At 49.9% G+C, this 18,280-nt stretch overlaps 1 protein-coding gene across 1 annotated transcript in view; it reads right to left on the bottom strand.

Moving 5' to 3' along the window:
- Positions 1–18,280, bottom strand: part of LOC108929774 (zinc finger E-box-binding homeobox 2-like) — a 73,539-nt gene that overhangs the window by 45,939 nt on the left and 9,320 nt on the right. The window lies entirely within an intron of this gene.

The raw sequence follows: 18,280 nt of genomic DNA, 5'->3' as shown, positions 1-18,280 counted from the left end.
TGATGATCCTCCCACCGGTGGCATTTGAGCCACCAAGCTGGGAGGACACACTCTTCGCGCAGCGACGGGTCACAGACAAGTAAACCCGCGCTGTCGGCCAGTTTAACGGCTAACGCTCCGTCCACAAGAACCCTTTTGTCAGGGCCGCGTTGCCCGTGTCCGAAAAAGCATCGCACCCTCGGAGCGTCTACGTTTCCCTCGTCCGTTACACCGAGAATCGGTCCCGAGATCCGGAGGGGGGCTCTTTCTGCTGGGCCTCCGCGGCACAGGTCTGTGCCCTTCCTCCTGGACAGGAAAATTCATTTCAATATATTTGCCACCGTGAATACATTTTTTCCCCCCGTACGGCACAATAACAATAATAATAATAATAAAAAAAACAGTGGAATTGTGCAGTGGAATGCGGGCCGGGCCGCGTGACGGTGGTCGGAAGCACCGGCAGAACATTAGAAAGGGAAATTGCGCTCAGCGGGAAGAGAAATCATTGCGTTACCCCAGGTGAAAAATATTGTTGCTTTGCTTAAAAGTGCGTGCAAGGCGAGGCGCGTTATTAGAATGTTTAAATATTAATTCTTCTGCTGGGTAGTAAAGATGACAGAGCAGCATTGTCAACCACTTTACTTTTTCCTTCTTCTAAAAGCCGTAAGAAGCGCCCCCCCCCCCCCCAACCGCTGAGGAACCTCTCGCGTTGCCCACCATCTTGGCGCACGGACGGAACCGCGGACGACGCGCTGACTGGAACCGATTCCTGAAAAACGGCCGCAGACGAAGACGGTAAATCGTGGACGCGCTTCTCAGGAAATAAGAAAAACAAGTGTTTTAAGGAAGTGAAGACAACAAATGAGGTGAGAAACTAAAAATGCTCTTTTTTTATTCTCTGCCTTTGGGCTTCAAGGTCAAGTCACCCGCTTCTTCCAGCTTTCGCTCAAAGGACGAGGGTTCGAATCCGCCTCCCGCTGCAGTACCCTTAACCAAGGTACCCACCACGAATTTACCACTAAATCGCTGTACAAACGGGTGAATCGGTGTCGGCTACCCAGAGCGGAAACCTCACACTGTAAGCCACCTGGAGAAAAGCATTAATAAATGCTTATAATGAATAAATTAATAAATGACAAGAGCTTCGTAAGAGATCCTGATTCATAAATGCATTTTTAAAGGGCACGTGTGAATAAAACACAACGCGGAGTGTGGAGCCTCACACCTTCCACAAATACGCTCGACATGTGATTGACTCTGGACCCACAACACAACGCAACACAATGTTGCTCACAAACAGCAATAAAAACACAAAGGTGAAGTCAGACTCAAGATGACAGATGAGATAATGTGGCAGCGAGATCCAGCAGAGCCGGACCCCCCCAACCCCCCACCACGAGACGCCCGCTTTCCCCCTGAAGACACTTCTCCTCTTTCCCTGGGAGGGAGAAAAATACAAATAGAGGAGGATTTGAAGGGTTAGTCGCACAAAGCCGTGTTTCTCCACTGCCTCTTTATTGGCATTATTCGGGTTTCTCTCTGAAGAGAGTCAAAGTCTGAGGTTTTAAGCGGGATATTACAGCTTTGAGAACAAAAACTCCTCATGAGTCAGAGCAGTGAAACCAAAACGTTTTTTTTTTTCTTTTCTTGTTAGCTTTATCTACCCATTTTTTTGTGGCACGCCGGTGTACAGTCATACAGCTCCTTATGAGTTTTAATATGCGTCACTGTGCTACTTGCAGCTCAGCTCAACTTGTTGTAGAAATAGAGAGCTGCTTGAGTTTGCATTTGGAACGATGGAAAGAAGAGGGGGTCCCACACAAGCGATCCAAATCCCTCTGTCCCTCACAGCTGCTGAATCCTTGGCAGCATTCAAGAAGGTTTTCAAATCCATCTCTTTAAGACCTATTTTTCTATTGACAGCCCCATAAACACACATTGAATAAATGTTTACAATAACTTTTGTATTTCCTATCAATTCTACAGGCAGCTTCTTGCATTCCTCTCTCCCTCAGTGCTGCTGAATCCTTGGCAGCATTCAAGAAAGTTTTCAAACCCATCTCTTTAAGACCTATTTCTCTCTTGGCAAGCCCATAAACTAGCATTAAATAATGCATTACAAATTTATAGTTCCTTTCAATTCTATAGGCAGATGTTCTAACACAGCGGCAACGAGTTTGTCGCTGTGGAGAAAGACGTCTGGTGAACGAATAAATGTAAACGTGAGGTGAAGGGGACAAGATGGGGATGGAGAGAGAGAGAGAGAGAGGCGGCGAGTGACAGAAGGATCTTTGAGCTCCAGTTCCACGCTGTCACCCTCGGAGAGCGCTCTCCACCTGAGGAGGCCCCGCGGACGAATGTCGGAGCCGCTCATGCGCGCAGCACCGTGTCGCACCGTGTCGCACCGTGTAGAGCCACTTTAGGAGCTCATCAGGCCCACGCTCCGCTTGTAGGGAATACCTTATTCATGACGGAGCAGCCGGGGCCTAGGTAATTACCCGAATCAAGGTGGCCTCGGAAATGTTTAAATCTACAAGGACGCCGACAGCATGAATAATGCACCGTAATTTGCATCTAAATTTTTTAAGCGTTCTTTATTCAAAAAAAAAAAACTAAAACGCAGCTTCGATTAAAGTTTGATGAGCGAGAGCTGAGAGCCGGGAGCCGCTGCGAAAAGCGACGTATTTGTACAAATTATTTAAAGTAGTGACGGAGAAGGAGAGGGACGGAGAGCGAACCCGGGTCATCCGGACAGCCGCGAGTGAGAGTGACTCCGCGCTGTGGGCGGACGGCGGGATTCACCGGGACACCTTCGCTGACTGATATTCGCCTTTATTCTCGGAGAGCGTACAGCTCACGGTTCTGCAGAAATGACATTTGCATGAAACGAGCTTCCTAGATGAACAAACGCTGCAAAAATTTCACTTCCTCGTACAGAAATACGGCGAAACCACGATGGTTCGTTCTGACCACCAAAAAGTACGAGCGATGTATTTAGAGCCCGAAACAGGAGAAAAGTGTACAGGAGTTTACCTGATATAAATACACACGCACACCAACGCTGGCGAACGTTCTTCTTGAAAATTGCTATTTGTATTCATAACAAGATTTATGTATATCAGCCAAACCCTCCTCCATCACCCCAACCCAACCCAACCCCCATAAAGAATCCAATTCAGACTTTTCTCACCTGCTTCCAAAGGCATCCGCAGCACGGACAGGTCCACAGCACCAAAAAGAGAAAAAAACCAAACAACTGATTAATTACAGTTGATTACAACTAAATTAATACCAGTTTCTATTAATCGACTGTTATTCGTTCGGCGAGGCTGCGAGCCTCGTTGCTATCGCCGCAGAGCGGTGACGGCTGTCGATATCACACACTTCAACGCACCTCGGTCTCCGGTGACGGGTGGGAACGTGTGCGGCGAGACGATGCAAAAATTGTGTACTCCGGGTTGTCGTTCTCACTTTTGAAGTGTTTTTGTCAGTTCGGTTATTACCGCGGAGAAGCGGAGCCGTTTTACTTTCTACCCAGCTGGCTCCAGGCCTGCCGCTCACGCTCCAGAACCATGTTGTTCATCATAGTATTTAAGGTAAGGCGCGTATTTAACCCACGTTCCCGGTCATACTGCACACCTAGCGCACAATCCCTCATCCTCACAATTACACACCGTTATATGAGTGCTTCTCTCGAGGCCCGTTGCACTCATTAAATTCCATTCTGCGCCCTAAGTACAACGAGAATTATCGGTAAAAGTCGCACATTCGCGTCTCTTTTTGCAGCCCCCACCCCCGACAACCCTTTTCCAAAATCACCGCAAGTTTGATTGCTATTCTGGAAGGCACCAGAAACACCAATCAACACATCGTGGAGCTCGAGCCCTCGGTGTAAGGCACAGCCCCCCACTCCCCACAGCCTGCTCTACCCATCTCAGCAACTGTATTAGACCAGCCACGCACATCATACACTTATCATTTTTCTATGGGATCGGGCAGGGGGGAGTTGGGGGGCTGCCCCCCGGGCAGGGGGGTCACCCATCTCCTCCACGGCTCTCCTTTTCCCACGCTAACCTCGGGCTCCCTTGCATGGGCTGCTGTTCAGGACAATTATTGTCAGGTGAGCTGGTCTGTAAGGACGCCTTAGGCCCCCACGCCTCTCCGGGCCCCGTCTCTAATTGCCCCTGACCGGCACCAGACACAAGCCCTAGCGCTCCCTCCTCTCCCCGAGCCCGATTCAGCAAACTGCACCCCACCCCCCCGGTTGCCTGGGGTGACCCTGCACTGTGCAAACCATCCCAGAGCAGCTGGGCGAAGTAAACAAGGAGTATTAGTAGCGTCAATCTGAGGACATCTCCAAAAAAACCTGCTCTCGCTTTCGGTATGTCCTCAGAAAATGCACACAAACATACATGCATACATACATATACATTCTCACGTATTATTCATTTTTTTCATCCCAGCAATGGCTTGATCCTCATCAAACAGAATCCAACCCTCACCCTAACCCCAGTCCTACCCCAAGCAGAAACCATGGCTCATGTTGGTATTGGATCCCAGAGTGTCGTGCATAACAGTAGGATGGAGATCTGAGCCACAGCTCTTACGGTGCGATAAGTGACATGGATATTCAAACAACATGGTTTGAAAACAGAGGAAAATTGTCCAAATGGAGAAAATGGACACCCTCTCCAGCACATAGGTGTGAAAAAGTGTCGCTTCCTATTGCGGGGAGCAGCGGAATCGGGAACAGTCGGTGTTGGATCTCTAGCGTAATTGCCAGCATCTGGGCCTCACCCACCCTGTCTTCTGGGCGAGCGCTCGGCATTCTCGGAGAAGTGTAATTATCATGTATCCGAAAGGGAGGATGTAATCTCCAGCCCTGATTAAAGGGGACAGAATGTAAGCGGAGCTTCCCTTACAAGTGTTTTCCTCACGTAAAGGAGCACCTTCCAGGGCCGGGCTGCCGAAGGGACGGAAAGCGTCAGTCCCTGGGTGCCCAACCCAATGTGACACCCGACACGTGAAATGGAGGACAAGTAAGTCTACCCTAGAAAGGAGCTCACCCTAGCTCAGCTTCACCTCTTCACTGTGTAGGTGATTCTTGTTCTTTCAATTATGAATCATTTCAGTTGCTGCTGAAGGACAACTTTACAGTTCCACACTCTTGCCAGCTTTCTCACCTCAGTAACCTTATGGCACAGTTTGAGGCCGAGCCAGTGCACCCAAGGAAAGAGCTACTCCGGGCCCAGACTCACCATTTCACACTGCAGTTGATTGTTATTGTCGATTATTGATCGTGATTTTTCAGTTGCTGTTGGAGGACAATCTAATAACTCTCCACTCTTCTGGTCTATGCATCTCAGTGACTTCATGGCCCAACTCAAGGTTGAGTAAGTTTACCCAACGCAGCCTATGATGACTCCTTTTCACACTTTCGCTGACTATTGTTCATTTGATCATGATTTTTCAGTTGCTGTTGGAGGACAATATAATAATTCCCCGCTTTTCTGGTCTACGCATCTCAGTGACTTCATGGCCCAACTCAAGGTTGAGTAAGTTTACCCAACGCAGCCTATGATGACTCCTTCTTTTCACACTTTCGCTGACTATTGTTCATCTGATCATGATTTTTCAGTTGCTGTTGGACGCTCTTCTGGTCTACACATCTCAGTGACTTCATGGCCCAACTCAAGGTTGAGTAAATTTACCCAATGCAACCTATGATGACTTCTTCTCATACTTTCGCTGACTATTGTTCATTTGATCGTGATTTTTCAGTTGCTGTTGGAGGACAGTCTTATAAGTGCACTTTTGCAGGTTTACACATCTCAACTACCTTATGGCAGAACTTGAGGCTGAGTAACTCACTCAAGGGTACAAAATCAGCTCCCGCACTGCGCCTACGACCTCCCAATCGCACCCCAACCGAACGACTGCAAAGCTGCTCGTTTTGTTCAGGCTACATCCAATTTGGCGCTCCATCCGTCGCAGCCCATGCGATCAACGCTGTACGTGAAAGATTTCCGATCTGCCGGTTTGTCGAGACACATTGGGCGTTACCTTCACTTCCCCTCTCACCCAGATTAGCAGCCGCGTAAGCAGCCCTTGAGCAAGTGCTCGTAACACATTTTGGAAGCATGTTGTGTGACACAATTGCATTTTGTGCACTCCCGATTCTGTCAAACCACTACTTAAAGTCAATTTTAGTATCTATATTGTTTTTATTAACCTTTAGCTAGCCGGCTCCTTGGTCCGAGGTCACTCACCATGTCTTACTAACGAACAGCTTAACAACGATGAACCCATTTATACCGCCAGGTCATTTTTGCAGTCGATCAAGGGTACAGTAGGAGTTTTATTCGAACCTATTAACAACCTTCAGGTTACAAGGCGACATCCTGAACCAACGTTCTCGGGGTTGTTTAAATAGTATCTGAAAGCAACACAGACCTTCAGGAATGAAGAGCCATTCCACGTATTCATGACCTGCAAAATATGTGCAAAAAAGAAGGGTTTTAGAACACTGAACACCAAAATGTCTGGTTCCAGGTCACAGGGAGTGTAATCTGTCCTCCATCTCGCGAAATTAAGAAAAAAAAATGATATGAGCGCGTACTCCCCTCCACTTTATTTCATTTATAACCGAGAAGAAAGATGCTATTATATATTATTAATTTCTGCTGTTCTTTGGCTCGGCTTTGGCAAGCGCTCTGCGGATGTCGGAGCGCTTGTAATTACGTTCTGGCCGGGCGGTCATCCGCTTCCTTTCAAAAATGTACAGGATTCTTAATCACGCTGCTCATTTGGGTGCGCAGTAGCGACGGCGGCGAAACACAAACAGGGCCGCGTCTGTTTACGCCGAAACACCTGCTTAGCATTGATAGCAGATGTCAGCCAGTGAGCGGAATAAGGAAAAGGAGGGAAACGGAATTAAAAATGCAAGCATCACCAACTCCTTATTATTTACTTGCTCCAAGATGAACTGCGGTAATGGTAAAAATGTATAACAAACGCCGGCTAACTAGGCACAGTAATTGTGCTGCGCACCCCCCACCCCCATCCCCCCGAACCCCCGCCCACCTGCACCGTTCGAACAGAGACGGGGAAGGCCTGCGCGCCGGTCATGATGGGATTTCGCTCTGAAATTCTGAACGGATCTCATGTTTCCCTTCTTCCTGAGAAAACATCCAATGCGCTTTATATTTCTATCCGTTTGCATCAGTCTTTACTGCATAATTCATTTACATTACAGCAGCGGCGGGTAATTAAATCTTGCCTTGGATGTACTTGTGTTTAAATGAAATGTGAATATTTTAGTGGTGAAAATGCGGAACACCGTTAATCTAGTTTCCCTCTCTTTATAAATGGATGGCTATGGGCGATCGCAGAAACTCTTTATTGTTCCTGCCAGCCTTAGTAAATAGTTTATTTTTAAGAGTATTAAACGTGAGACGACAGCGGCGTCGACGTATCGCGTATTGACACTTCCTTCTGCGCCGTTTTCTAAGGACGCACGTTTTCGGTGCCACCCCCCTCCCCCCGTTCCTCTTCCCCTCCGCCAAAGAGCGCCGCTCCGGAGCCCCCTTCTTCGTGGCACTTCGCCAGAGCCAAATACAGGGACGCTGTGCCTTTAAAACCCGTCTGGCCTGGAGATGTAATAAAATTGACATATTGATTCCTTTGAATTTACGAATGCCTGTTTCATAAACTCCATTTCCAAAGCTCGGGCCTCTTTAGAGCGCTGTCATTTTTCCCCCAAATGGATCAATTATGGGCCCACGTAATCCTGTTACCTGTGAAATCCACGCATACTTCTCCCATTCGCCGCCGTCTCCAGGCGGGAAGACTCACAATAATGTGCGCATAAACAAGCCAGAGGTTTTTGCCGATATTAGGGATTGTTTTCGCCCTGTGTCTTATAAACTGGAGAGAAAGATCCACTCCCCAAGGGCTTATCGTAAGTAATCTATTAGCTCTCGGTGCGAGCGTCTTGCCGGGAACACGCGGCGACACAGCCGGGCGCGCACATGCGACTCCGCACGCCGCTCCGGCCGCGCCGTCGAACGTCTAAAGCGTCCGTAAACACGGCGGTCGCGACACATGGAGCCGCCGCTGAAGACGTACGGCGCCCTGGTGCTTTAATCTAGTTGACCTGCTGGCCTCCCAACATCGGTGTCATCTGCTGCCATCACCGAATTGGTTTCAGTGTCTATACAGGCACACACACTCTACCTCTGTCTCTCTCTCTCTCTCTGTCACACACACACACACGCACACAGATACACACTTTATGGTCCCTACAGGAAAACGGAGCATCTCCACAGGCTCCAGGTGGCAACAAGAACACAAATGAAACAGCAGAGCTGCGGAAGCACGAGGACCATGGGAAGCAGGAGCTTCAAATGTTCTTCAGTGCTGAAGAAGAGCTACTTTTTCAAATATTCATTTCAGAAGCGGATCGAGGAAAGTCAGGGTCACACCTTCGAACGCTCATTTCCGAACGTGTCCGTGGAATGTAGGAGCTTCACGTTCAGATACTCGGGTGTAGAAGGAGATTGGGGAAAGAAAGTAAGGGCTACACGTCGAATACTCAGTTCTGAAGACAGACGTGGAAAATAGGACCCTTGCTGTCAAACACTCCTTGCACATCCCCGAACAACAAAATATCTCCAAGGACTTATTTTATACCCACTGTCTTTATAGTTCACATTGCTGAAAATGCCCCCCTGCCAAACACCTTAATACTGTATTACTGTCTACTTTACCAAAAACGAGGTTAGAGATACTGCCCATACTGGATACCAGGTGCTCCTTACTTGCAGAGAAACAAGAGGAGTGGGAAACAGAGGCCACCTTCACAGCACTGAGACCACAGGAGAAAGTGAAACCCGCCTAGATGAACAAAGGTCCAAGAGCAGCTCTCCAGCTACCGCAGATCTGCGTTACTATCTGACGCCAAAAGGATGGGGTGGGGGTGGGGGTGGGGGGGAACGGGACCTCGCCGCACACACCGGACCGGGGCAGTTTGCTTACAGCGCGATTTCACCGAACAAAACGTCATGTGAAGGTTCGGCAAACTCCGAAACATCTTGTCAGACAGCGACTGACCCGAGAGCCTCCGCGCCCCGCAAAATAATAAAATAACGTAATAATGAAGGGACTCGCTGGGGTAGGAGATGGGGGTGGAGGGGGCGGGGCGGGGTTGGGGGAGAAGGGAGGCGCTGGGCTCCGAAGCTCGCCGTTCCCCTCAATCAGCACCTCCGCTCCCCCCGTCTCACACACACACACACACACACACACACACTCTCAGCCCCCTCCCCCCGCCTCCCCTCCCTATTGTGCGCCAGGGGTTTTAAAGATAAATGGCTGCCTGTTAACCACGTTTGACACGCTGTACAAAAGCAGCCACCTTGAGTCCCCCGCACCTCCCCCGCTTCCCCCCCCCCCACCCACACACCCCCGACACGGCCTGGCCCAAAACAAAACAGACCGTCCAGGCGAGACATGAGAAACACGCAGAAAAAGGGCAACAACTTGTCGCAATGCTGCAGAAGTTTGGAGCCGCGCAGTTCTGAACATGTTGGTGTGTGTGCGCGCGCGCACGTATTGGGGGTCAGAATGGCCATCTGCCGAAGGGAAGGGAGAGCGGCACGGCCGGCCGATGTGGTTTTGTCACTGGACGACGACGCACAGTGAAACGTATCGTCCCTGACAGCTTATTTCAAGCGCAACGTAGGGAAAATATATGTATTTTTATTAAAAAAAAAGAAAAAAGGTGTGAGAATTCGTAATTTCTCCCGGCATCACTCTCGCGTTCAGTTCTCGTGCTCGTGAGCGCGGCCTTGACTCTTGTCCTTCATTCTATTTCATTGCATGTGACAGATAAACACACACACACTTGCAACGTACAGGGACACTAGGAGAAGCTTGACTACCTTTCACCTTCTTTCAAATACCAAACATCAGCCCCCATCACCGAGCAAGCCTGATGCCTGACGAGGGTTCGACCCACGGTTCGACCCGGGGTTCGGCAGGCCTCCGAGTCCCGGCCGTTGATTGAACCGCTGTTTGAACGCAGTTCGGCTCAGTTCCCTCGCAGACAACGAGCGTCGCACTTTAAAATGAGGTCCGAAACGGCGCCATCTCCGCTTCCGAACATCGGCACCGATCCCTTCCGGAAAAGGGAAGAGGCCCTCGGAAGGGACCCGACGGGCACGGGGTCGACCGCGCAAACTCGGCTCCTGCCGGCGGTCGCTCGGCAGCGGTCCCGATCCCGCAACGAGGAGTGTCCTCAGATACCTCAGAAACCATAATTTATACAACAGCAACAGCAGATCTAAATAAAGGCTCCAAATGATTCACTTCACTTCTGAACTCGAGACGCGACGCCTTGAAACTCCTCAATACGGACTTTTTTTTCATTCTTTTTTTCCAGTCTCCACAACTGGGTAATGAAACGATATTAATTCGCCCCGGATGGAAAAAGTGTTATTTTTAAATGGGACGGCTCCGCATTCCGGTCCACATTAATGAACCCTCTGAAGTCGGAAACGTTTGGCTCCGTCGTGCGCCCGGCGCTGACTTAATCAGGGCAGCCGGATGATGAACGCTTTCTCAATTAAATGACGATACGTTCGGAGGTTCGAGCCATCGGCGTCGCGGCCCGTCTTTGTCCAGATGGAACGGGGGGCTTCGGCGGCGCCGTGGCGAGGCCCGTCGGAAATTTGGCGACACAGTTTCCCTGGGACCTCCTATCTCGGGTTCACGCGTCTATAACGTGACAGACCTCCCCAGCCACACACACACCTTCCTCCACGGTCACCCCGAGTCACCATCCCACGCGGAGCCGAGGTGCGGCGGCGGAAGGCCCGGCGAACGCAGACCGACGTACGCCGAGCCTCCTTTCCCCCTCAATGTTTTGCAAACATTCTCACCTGCATGCTGGGAGTGGGTGGTGGGGTGGGGGCGGGAGATGGGGGGGGGGGGTAGGTTTGCACAACCTCCGCTGCGCTCTTTTATAAATTACCTCATCAGCGAGTGAAATTAACACCGATTCTTGCAGGCAATTTCTCAATTTCCAATGCTAATTACGTTTTTCTCTTTACTTTTAAATTCCGTACCACCTGTTCGGGAGAAGGTATCTTACGCGGCGCAGCCACATTTAATCACAATTTTAATTAACCGCCCTGTAGATGTGAAAAAGAAGCAATTACAATGCAGATGAACGATGATTTTTTTTCTCTCTCTCCCCCCACATTAAACTGTTTTGTTTCTTCGTTCTGTTGATTGCATAAATACAGACAGAGTACAATTTCTGTCTATTGTAATTCTATAATTGTTCTGCGGCGAAAAAAAAAAAAAATGTTTCAGATTGACTGGCTTGATCTGTTTACAAATTGTTTAATTCTGTTAACCCTGTAATTGCCTTTACATGTGTGTCTAATGATTTCCATGCACGCTTGCGTTGTTTTTCCACAACAGAGTAGAGGCGCCGCGATGCGCGTTGCGGGAAGCAAAGTGAGCATCCCAGTGCAGCGCAAACTGTAGGATCTCTACCAGATACTACAATTTACCCTACGTGTCATTCGTCAATTCGTCAAGCGCAGCACTGATGGAGCGCCTCGTATGTATGCATGTATGGAGACGTATCCATACTGATCGGGCCGGAAAAGGAAGCTGTCCAAGGCCCACCCCGCAAACATGTGACTCATTTAAGAGCATATCATTTCCTCTAAGAGATGCATTATGACTCATCATTACAGACTGTATAGTTTGTGAGAGTCAGCGAAAAACATATGTCATCTGGAGTGGACAGAAATGAATGGCTGGGTCTCCTTGGGGGGAATACATTCTATATTCATTTTGGTGAGACTTTCCAGGTCTGTAAAGTGGATCAACCGCTATATGAATGTCCAGAGGGTCTGTTGTGGACACAATCGTCATCTGACAGCTCCCCCGCCCCCCATCAGGAAGTGCAGTAGTAGACAGCTGTATATTTTCATATTTCCCCTGACGGTAAACGTTCCAGATCCGAACAAAACTCAGCTTCAGCACAGCTGGGTGACATCAGGGACAGCAGGTGGTGTATTTTTTACAGCTGTCACTTTGCGATTGAAAGACCCGGGTTTGGATCCCCGCGCCTGCCGTAGGACCTTTTATCAAGGTACTTACCCTGAACCGACACGGTAAAAAGTATCCTACGGAACGAACGGGTAAATCATAATACAAACAATGTGCAACGTGTGCAAAACTGGAGAAAATGCCGGACAGGGGGAAGTGTCTCCTTTTCTCTTGCGGTCGACCACGTGAAGCACGGAGCACCTGCAGGACGATCTCTTCGCAAACCGACGGTAACTGATAACTGCTCCGGCCCACGTTTTCCCAAAACTTTCGCAAACGGAATCACAGCTGTAGATTAGCGAGCTGCGCTGGGGATTGGATCAACAGCCTCGTGAAGAACACGGTTTCGGAGAAGACTTGAGCCGAAGGACTTTGCAGGCCTCGGCCCGTATCAGCGTCACCCAGTGACGTCACGAAACGTCGGCCGAGCGGAAAACCGAACCTTCTATACGTCCACGGCTCGAAAAATTCAAATTCCGCCTTCTGGAGGTTCGAAATTCTCGCTGAACTCGGGTTGACGTCAAGGAGCCCAGAGAAGCGCGTGACAGTTGGCGTGGAAGCAGCCTTCCCAAACGCCTTTTCACGCCAAGGCGGGCGGAGGGACGCGACCCTGCGGATGAAACGGCTGTCAGAACGGCACCCGCGGAGCCCCAGTCGGCGTGACACGTTGGCAGGGTGTGACGCGGCGCCGCGAACCTTCTGGAGACGGCCGTGTCGCTGAAAAGCAAAGTACCTGCCCGAGACCTGCACCGAGGACCCCGGGCCCCGGGCCGCGACCGCAGGGGGCCCCCCCGCGGGCTTCCCGCCCCAACCTGCCCGGCATTCCTCCTCACCGGGAGGGCGATTCCCATGGCGACACGGCCGCGGTCGCCCCGCTCGCTAATCTCACCGCAAACACCATTGAGCAACGCGCGGCTCTTCTCACAGCGCGACTGCAGCAGCACCTCTTCACGGGCCTCTAAGTGTGAACTGTGGGAAAGTTAAAAAAGCAAAAAAAAAAAAAAAAAAGAAAGCTACTCATCGAAATGCGTGCAGGGTTTCGCCCAACGCAAACCACTATTTATTTTTAGGAAATCGGCACTATTAAAGGATAAGTTCTTTGCTCTGACTTTGTCTCCTGTCCCATGCATCACTTCTGCGGTTCGGCAGGACAACGGCAGCGCGGCGTCTCCCGAAACGGCCAAAAAAAGAGCGGGAGAAGAAATCGTGGCGAAACATTAAAAAAAAAAAAAAAACTCCTTTTTAGAGCTTTTCAGTGGAAAATAATGACATAACAAAAGGAATAAAGACGTGTGAAAAGCAATAATGCCAAAAACAGATAACAGAGAATATTCTTTTACGGACTTATTCCATTTGAGACTCAAGTGCTTCCCAGAAAACTTTGTGTGTGTGTGTGTGTGTGTGTGCGCGTGTGCGTGTGTGTGTGATTATATATACTATATATGCTTTTTTCTTTTTTGTAAAAGAGCAGCCTGTCTGAATATTAGCTCTGATGGCCGGGAATAAACAGAGCATTAAATCCTGCAGAAGTGTGACAAGGCCAATATGCGCTCACACAATGGCGGCCCCGACTCCCCCCGCTCCGCGCCCCTTTGTTCCCAGCTTAACAAAACTCCGCCGTCACACCACTTTAACTCAATGGTGCCTGTCGAACGGGCATCAACCCGTCAGCCCCTGCTTGTGACATGCAAAGCTCCGAGAGGCGAGGCGTGCGCGTGCGTCCGTGTGTGTGTGTGAGTGACAGCGAGAGAGAACCAGACCGTCGTGCCTCACCAGAGCTGTACCGCTGTTAAACAGGCAAATACTTTATTTTTAATAACTGTGCATATGGAAGATGAAGAAGCAGATGGAGCAGTAACCTTACAGAAAGGGATGATCTTCATCTCGGGATCCCCTTTGATAGGAATATTCGCTAAGAAGCGTGTGCCCGCTTCCCGTCAGCCATCCTCTTAAGGAATTCCTCTGTTTTACACGTTGAGCCGAGCCGGCGCCGCGCAGACAGAACTGGAGCGGCGAAATTCGCTCAGACTTCCATCACCGAGGGACTTACATGTGCCCTCTTAGCTCATACCGCAGGAACGGTGCGGGAAGGACAGCGCAGCTCATCCTGTTCATCTGCTCCTTTTATGGGTCAGAAGGCGGCAGAGCGGTTAGAGAAATGCAGACAAAGGTCTGGGTTCGAATCCCACCCATCTGCTGTAGTGCCCTTTATCAAGATACATACCCTGAACCGATCCAGTAAAAATTACCCAGCTGTGTAAATGGCTAGAGCACGGTAAGTAGCTCAGTTTACAAATCTCACATTGTAAGTTGCCTTGGAGAAAAGTGTCAGATGAATGAATAAATAATAAATGAGGTGTAGACATTGTGTGTTTTTATACTGCTCCCTTGCTGGTGTCTGACATCCTGTCTGTTGAAGTGCTTGGACCAAACCCAAGCTGTCAGCGAGGATGGAAACGTGCAGAAGATTAGAGAGCGGCGCTCCGTGGCCTCTCCGCTCGGACCCGAGTGCTTTCGATCCAAACCCGCGTTTCTGCAGTCAGCTTTTCAAATGGATAAGAAAGACCAAAACCATCAACAACATCTCAGAAAAAACGGGGACTCTTCATCCTTCTCCGAGGAAGACATCAGGTGTCGAGGCCACGAACAAGAGCCTAGAGGCCGGAGGAGACAGGGTGCCATCTCTAGGCTTACAAAGTCTCAGCCTTTACCACCCCCAGGTGTCTCTCACACACACACACACACACACACCCCGAACGCGACCGGCTCACTTCCCAACCCCCGACCTCTCAGTCCGGCTCCGCCACTGCCAGGAACTGTCCTGCCAATTGCAACGTGAAGCTTCAGTGGGTTCATTCGATGCAAAAATGCCTGGAGGAGAGAGTCCTGAAACTGATGAACAGTTATGTCAAGTCGATTTTGCACCGCTGGGAAAAGGTAACCTCTGAGTTAGAGGGGTAAAAAAAAACACAGCGAGGGTAAAGAGATGTCAGGAAGGGCGCTCCTGTCCCCTCGACCTGCTCGCTGCCCTTCAGAGACGGCAACAGTCGGCAGAGGTACTAATTGCAGCCGTGCCAGGCTACCGTCGCAATAAAGTCGGCGGCGGCGCGGACATTAAGTGCCGCTGCCTCATTTGAGAGGTTGCCGAAAAGGTAGCATAAATGAATATTTCATTACTTTAATTACTAAGGAATACTCCTTTCCGCCGGTGTCGGAATGAGTGTTGCTGTAACTAATTATGAGTGCAACCCACTAAAACATGAAAAGTAATAACGGGAGAGATTCGGTGATTACTAGCTTTACTTCTGGTACTTGCTCATTTTCAGTTGTGGGTGCTGAAATTGGAAAAAAAAAAAAAAAGAAGAAATTTGAAAAGTGGGAATACACCATTCTAAAACTGAAGAAGTTAAAGTACCCCCCCCGAATCTGTTTTTTTCTGTCTCGGCGAACATGCCTTCCTCCCGACCAAAAATAACCAGGGAGTCAACAGAGGTTTTCCCCCACCTACGTTCTGCTGAAAGGAGTGGTGATGTAACCAGGTGCCGGGCATCCGTGACGGGCAGTTTCACGAGTCCTCCTCTGAAATGACTCAGTCGTCCTGCTAGCCAAGCGAGGAGCGGCTATGCCACCCAGATGTCTCCGGGCTTCGCTCTGAGGTCAGTATGAGTGTGTGTGACAGGGACACGGAGGAATCGCACAACTCACAACTACAGTGATCTACCCATGTACCACGCTGGGTGATTTTTATTTTACAGTATCAGTTCATGGTAAGCGCCCTGGTCAAGGGTACTACGGCACAAGTGAGGATCTGAGCTCATCTCCTTCAAATGAAATTGTAACCGGTATGTCACCATGTGCCCAGGAGGTCACGGTCTAGCCGTCAGCAGCCGTAGTGGTAAAGACAGGTAAAAGAGGTTGAGTTCAGCCCTCTTGATCAGTCTTGCATTGTGTAGATCTTCAGCTAATATTCACTGCTACTGCTACTGTGACCTACCACACTGGAGCGCTTCTACACCAACACCGCAGACACCTTGTCCCACACCTGAAACCAGGGCAACTAAACAGTTTTCAGTGTGATACACTGACTTCAACTGGTAAAACCTCCTTAAAGCTCCACCTTTGACTTGGGTGTTCAGCTAAGGAGCCACCTGACAGCATCGGAATAGTGCCGAGGTCATCCAAAAAGAGCACACCGCAACGGCCACGGTCAGATGACACACACCGAGCTGGAAGCAGTAGAGGTACCTCTAACTCTCAGCAGCTGCGCTCACATGCATGTGTAAAGAGGCCTGGCTTTCCAGATGTCACGATCATCTGTTGATCTGCTATTGATTGTTCCTCGCGCCCGTGACCTCGCCAGGGGTGCTCTCTCCCCGCTCTTCCGCCTGACAATCAAATGAACATCAAAGTGGCCATATGCAAGGTCTGCTTGGGGGTCTTCGACATGTGCACAGCCATTTCGGCGTGTTGAAATTACAGGGGCTCATTCCAGCACCAAGGGTGTCATGCTAAACTTGAAGAGACCGCAGAACATTGAGGGAGTGAAAAAACGTGACTGTCGCTCTCTCTCGAGCCGGTGGCAACAAAGCCGTTCAGATTTTGGCATTTTCATGTGACATTGCGTGGAAAAAAAGACTTTCAATCTGGGGACGTTTAGTGCTGGTTGGGGGCAGCGTTGGAAAGGCCATGGTGGAATACCGCACTTACTCATGGGGAAAAGCAAACAGCTAAGGAAAAAAAATGAGTTGTCTGAATTACCTTCATAGACGTGTCGTTTTTGTTTTTTTTTTTCACAGTAGCTTTGTAATCTCGTATGTACTTTTCAGCAAACGTGTTAAACTTGTCTTTTCAAATCACGAACGCGCAAACACACCGTTAAAATAAATGCAGCTCTCTTCACTTCAGTGGACGACTCAATTTTCTTAGTTTTCAAACAGCACCCAAGCAGAAACGCAGCAGCCGGCACGCATATCTACGGCTCCAAGCTGAAGCACGGTGACACGCCGCAGACCCGTGTCGTCCCACCGGGGAGCAGATACAGCCTGTCAAATCACATGAGTGCGGAGGCAAGGGGCTTCTCAGGGCCCACAGGACTGGGACACTGCAGACACCTTGCTTTGCATTGCTTTCCTCTGGTCATCATTCTTTCACACCCTTAAGCTTCCGCCAATGCCCCAACTACATGGACCGTCTGCATGCACGCGAGCGCACGCACACACACACACACACACACACACACACAGGCGCCAGCATCTCCATCCACGGAAAACACACAGATTAACAGTTTATGAGATGGGCCACTGCTTTGCACCGCAGAATTGCGCTCGGAAAGGATTTCCGTTAAAAGCATTGACAATATCATACGATATTTTAAAACTGCCGCCTTTGACCTGTCTTTGCAGGCCAAGTCATATCTTTCCACCTCGATCACCGCCTGTGCATGATGGGACGGCAACTGTGTTTGGGGCAGGTGGAGGGACCACCGATACCGGTGTAGGCATGATGCACTCGTGATAGTTAGGGGATGACACCAGGAGAGCGGTGCCTCTAGTGGTCATCCCCGACACTCCACAACGAGGGAAGTTAGCGGGACAGGAGACTGGGAGAGGAAAGCTGCCGCTGCTGCTGAAGCGCTCATCCTCCATCCGGTAATGGGAGTTACAAACATGGTGAAGTCCCACGAAACCCAACCAGCCACCGTCGGGCTTCCCATCAACAGAGTGATGCGGCACAACGGTCCCGGTCAGCTGTCTGAGGGTTCGGAGCGGGACAGAACCACCAGAACCGTACCTCTCTGAGCGAACGTGAGCACAAAGAGTTAACCCGGCCTCCCTGGCATCCGAGCACGGGTTAATATCACGCCTGCCTGGTAAAGCATTCACCCCACACCTCTGCGAACAAAAGGCTCCTTCAGCAAACAGACTCCCACTTTCCCCAGTGTCCAAAGGTGTTTGCTGAAGTAAATCTGCCTAAATCCCGCACAGCTTGGGGGGGGGGGGGGGGGGGGGGGATAGGAGGAAGGAGGGGAAGGTGTACAGATAATCCCTTTTCTTAACAAAAAGTTCGGGGGAAAAAAATCTGGAATTCATATCACACGAAGCATTTAAAAGTTGTAGCATCCCCTCGTCTCTTGGGCCGTCCGCAGCGGATTTGCATACATGATTCTGGAATGAGTGAA

Source organism: Scleropages formosus, chromosome 12, assembly GCF_900964775.1.
Source record: "Scleropages formosus chromosome 12, fSclFor1.1, whole genome shotgun sequence".
Lineage (NCBI taxonomy): Eukaryota > Metazoa > Chordata > Actinopteri > Osteoglossiformes > Osteoglossidae > Scleropages > Scleropages formosus.
Note: the sequence above shows the minus strand (reverse complement) of the source record. Positions and strands in the feature narration are given on the sequence as shown.